At 38.6% G+C, this 5,114-nt stretch overlaps 1 non-coding gene across 1 annotated transcript; it reads left to right on the top strand.

Moving 5' to 3' along the window:
- The first annotated feature begins 4,106 nt into the window (after positions 1-4,106).
- Positions 4,107-4,213, top strand: LOC118483101. The gene has a single exon (XR_004869580.1). It is a non-coding gene; the product is annotated as a small nucleolar RNA R71 (small nucleolar RNA).
- Positions 4,214-5,114: the final 901 nt, after the last annotated feature.

Genomic DNA, 5,114 nt, shown 5'->3' with positions numbered 1-5,114 from the left:
TGCAATTCTAAAACATGTGAGCCGATTTGAACATTAACAACACTCAAACATCACCATCTCGCATACTCGGCATAGCAATATCAAATCAGTTTATCTTAATAACATATCTCATCCGATTACACTCATACGGTAAACAAACGATTAGCAAGAACACAAACAATACCACACGAATCATACAGGAACATGATCAAACATACTAACCGATTAGAGAAGAAGCAGAGGTGATCCGAGTAGGGAAAGGTCTTGCCGTCGGTTCCGAGCAAACGAGAGAGATAGAGAGGAAATCGCCTAGGGTTTTGTGTGTTCTTGTGTTTTATGACCAATGAGAATCCTCTATCCCCAACTATGAGGTTTACACGATTAAGAGTAGTGGGCCGTAACCCATACCGGCCTGCCTATGAGTCCCGAATACAAGCAAAACGGCCCAAAGGCTTGTGCGAGTGTGAATGTTGTGTGGTTCGGGTTGCCTAGTGTTGTGCGGTTCAATACATACATACAATCATGCAATCCATGTTACACATAATGCACATAAACAAAACATTCACTAACTCAAAGTATCATATAGGCACGTAACGTTACATCCAAGTAAGTCTAAAGTTCGAGTTGTCACAAAGTGATCCGCCACTACATTTTCACTTTCTTTCTTATCCCGAATTTCTAAGTCAAATTCTTGCAATAACAACACCCAACGGATCAAACGGGGCTTTGCATCTTTCTTCTCCATCAAATACCGAACCGCACTATGGTCCGAGTATACAATCACCTTGCTTCCCCATATGTAGGACCGAAACTTGTCCAAAGTATACACCACCGCTAACAACTCCTTTTCGGTTGTGGTGTAATTTAGTTGTCCCTCGGACAATGTCTTGCTTGCATAGTAAATTGCCACCGGCTTTTTATCAATCTGTTGACCCAAAACCGCACCAATTGTTGTATCACTTGCATCACACATAATCTCAAACGGCTTTGACCAATCCGGTGGTTGCAAGATGGGAGCTTTCACCAATTGTTCCTTCAAAACATTGAAAGCTTGCAAACATTCATTAGTAAAATCAAAGGGGACATCTTTTAATAACAAATTACATAAAGGTTTAGTAATAACACTAAACCCTTTAATAAATCGTCGATAAAAACCCGCATGTCCCAAAAATGACCTCACCCCTTTTACATTCTTTGGTGGAGGCAAAGATGATATTACCCGAATTTTTTCCTTATCCACCTCCATCCCCCTTTTTGAAATGACATGCCCCAACACAATACCCTCTTGCACCATAAAATGACTTTTCTCCCAACTTAACACCAAGTTTTTCTCGACACATCTTTTTAAAATTTTTTGCAGCTCGTCGAGACAAGATTCAAAACTTTTGCCAAAAATGGAGAAGTCATCCATAAATACCTCAAGCGACTCTCCAACCATGTCTGAGAAAATACTCATCACACATCGTTGAAAAGTTGCCGGTGCATTACACAAGCCAAATGGCATTCGCCGAAAGGCAAAAGTGCCATATGGATAAGTGAAAGTAGTCTTGTGTTGGTCATCCGGGTGAATTGCAATTTGATTATATCCTAAGTAACCATCTAAAAAGCAGTAATATTTTTGACCCGAGAATTTTCAATAATTTGGTCAATGAAAGGTAATGGGAAATGGTCCTTAGAGGTGGCGACATTCAATCTTCGGTAATCAATACAAACACGCCACCCGGTGACCGCCCGGGTGGCGATTTGTTCACCATTTTCATCTTTTATAACTTGAATATCGGCCTTCTTAGGCACCACTTGGGTAGGACTTACCCAAGCACTATCCGAAATAGGATAGATAATACCCGCGTCTAACCATTTAATTACCTCCTTTTTTACCACTTCTCGTAGATTCGGGTTCAATCTCCTTTGTGCCTCCTTAGTTGGTTTCGCATCCTCAGTTGTGATGATTTTGTGCATAACAATTGATGGACTAATTCCTTTCAAGTCGACAATCGTCCACCCAATAGCCTCTTTGTTTGCCTTCAACACTTCCAACAGTGCCTGCTCTTGAGCCATCTCCAAATTAGAGGCAATAATGACCGGTAAAGTGTCATTATCCCTTAAAAATGCATACTTCGAGTGGCTTGGCAAGTCCTTCAATTCCAATGTAGGTGGCTCTTCCAAAGACGGTCTCGTACCCTAATTAATTTCCACCGGTAAGCTCTCAAACTGATGGGTCCATGGCGGTCGACCCTCTTTAAGTGCCATAGCATCTTGCTCTTTCTCCTCAACCCTCAATGCACAAGCATGTACCTATTTAGAAAAATCACAAACACAGGTATCCCCACTATCTTCCTCATACTCGTGCGGGTCACATCCATCAACTAAAGCTGCCATAAAACACTCATCAACACCAATAGAATTAGAATTGTTAGTATAAACATTCAATCTCATTTTTCTATTGCCAAATGTCATGTCGACCGTACCGAATCGACAATCAATCACAGCATGAGCGGTGCGCAAAAATGGCCAACCCAAAATAACATTTTGTTGTTGTTTCGGGTCCGCGGATGAGTAATCTAAGACTAAAAAGTCAACCGGATAATAAAACTCATCAGTTTTTACTATGACATCTTGCATCATCCCCCGAGGTAACTTATGAGACAAATCGGCTGAAACCACCGTCGTCTCCACCCGTGCTAACGGACCAAAATCATATTGGTCGTATAAGCCCCCCGGTAAAATACTCACTCCGGCTCCAAGATCTAACAACGCCTTTGACATTTGAAAATTACCAACTTGAATATTTATTAATGGCGTTCCCGGATCTTTGAGCTTAGGAGGAAGATCTCCATTAAGCACCGCACTAACTTGCCCGGTCAAGTCGACCCGCTTAGGCATCTTTTTCTTTTGTTGCCTCTTTTGTGTACATAATTCTTTTAAAAATTTAGCATAAGCAGGCACTTGTTTAATTGCATCAAGCAAAGGGAGGTTAACTTTTACTTGCTTGAAAACATCCCACAATTCCTCTTTTTGAAGACCCCTTGTTGAAATAAAATTTTTCTTACCCGGATCAAGTAAAGCCGATGGAAGTGGGACTTGGCTTGGTCCGGCTTCCTCATTTTTATCTTTTAAAATTTCACCTAACCCCGGTTTTTGAATTACTTTTTCAACATTAGAGTCCTTAGACACAATGGGTGGTGAGACTTCATCCTCATTACTTTCATTTCCCGTAATATCCTCAACCACCCCATCAACCAAACCTGGTGACAAGTTTGCTTTAAATTCTTTTCCACTTCTTAATACACTAACATGGTTAATAGGAATATTACGTGATGAGTTATGAGAAGGGTTTACCTTAGTGTTACTAGGAAGTTGACCTTTACCTTTCTTCAACTTCGCCACCTCCGTTGCTAGTTGACCCATTTGAGTTGTCAACGTTTGAATGCTCTTGTCGCGAAACTCATCCTTTTGCATCCGAACCTCATCAAGTTGATTCCTCTTTTGCATATCTTGTTGCATTACCCAAAACATATCCATAACTTCATTCCCACTTGATGAATTTTGACCCGACGAACCACTTTGACCACCCGATTGTTGAAATTGACCTTGGTAGCCAAAATAGTTTCTACCTCGATAATTACCTTGGTTGTATTGTTGTTGACAAGATGCGAAATTCCCTTGAGTTCCTTGGAAATTTGGGTTAGCTTCGTTCGCCGGGTTCCCATAACGAAAGTTAGGATGATTTCTTAACCCGGAGTGGTATGTATTCGAGTTCATGTTAAATTTACGACCACCCCCCTTGAATAGCATTCACCTCCTCCACTTGATCTTCAACCACTCCCACCAAACACACTTCCGTCGTATGGCCTATTTCATTACAATTAGTGCACACATTGTACACTTGATTTGTAGTTTGCACACCTCCATTCTCTACCCCAAGAACTTGTGGTCTTGTAATCACATGTCTTGCTCTTCTTGAAGATTAAGCCTTCCTTTTCGATTTAACTGCCATTTGCTCTAAAAATGCCCAATCATCATGCTAAAAATTGGTACCAAATGTACCATTAGTAATTAACATTAAGTCACGAGCATCATCCAAACTCAACCCCTCATGAAAAGCATTTAACAACTCCCAAAGTTGTATACCATGATGAGGACAATTTTTCAACATCATATTGAACCGTTCAGAAGCCTCATGAAACATCTCCCCCGGTTGTTGTTGGAAGCTTCTTGTAACATTCCTATTTTTCTATAAGAATTATAGGTTTGGTTAAATTTATTAACCACTACTAACTAGTAACTAGTTTATTTTTAATATAAATATTCAACCTAAATAGTTCTAAACATTATTTTATATAGTTGGTTGATATATTATATTAATTAATTGGCCTGTATATAAGTGACCTTTCTAAATAAAATAAAAGTATATTATTAGACAGGTAGATTACGGGTAAGTTGAAGATTAGAAATATGAAGTAATTAGACGGACCCATGAACCATTTAATAATTAAATTATAAAAATTCATTGTATTTGAACCTACTCTGTTTTTAATGAAACTTGGTTCAAAATGTAGACAAAAATATTCTCATTCTGATGATATATTTATTATTTTATAAAACGTTATATTTTAAAGGTTATACACGCCAAATAAGTGAAGCAGGTGAATTAATTATAAAAATAAAATAATAAAATAACAATAACTAAAATTTAGAAAGTTGTTATATGTATCTCGAAATCTTATCCATCCAATCTATGTATCATCAAAAAGAAATAAAATAGTAATTCTACAATTGAAAAGAAATACGTGTAAGTATAAGGAACAATACATGTGTGACTTAAGTGGCCATATTTGCATGATCTTAAAGCAATATGTCAACTATAAATAGTACCAAACATTTCGACCAAAATGGTACTTCTACTGTTATCTTTCGCCTACTCTCTCTCTCTCATTCATATTCATATTCTTTTTATTTTTTCCCCTATAATAAAGCCTTGCCCGTTTTAAGTATCTTAACTCACGATCACCGCTACCCTTTCCGATTGATCTGGAACCCATAACTCATGTCAGGGCTCTGCCCGACTAAGTTCGTTGGGATTCTGTCTCGGGACATCGGGATAAGGTTGAATTAGGGGTAATATACTTACCACG

Source organism: Helianthus annuus, chromosome 1 (assembly GCF_002127325.2).
Source record: "Helianthus annuus cultivar XRQ/B chromosome 1, HanXRQr2.0-SUNRISE, whole genome shotgun sequence".
Lineage (NCBI taxonomy): Eukaryota > Viridiplantae > Streptophyta > Magnoliopsida > Asterales > Asteraceae > Helianthus > Helianthus annuus.
Note: the sequence above shows the minus strand (reverse complement) of the source record. Positions and strands in the feature narration are given on the sequence as shown.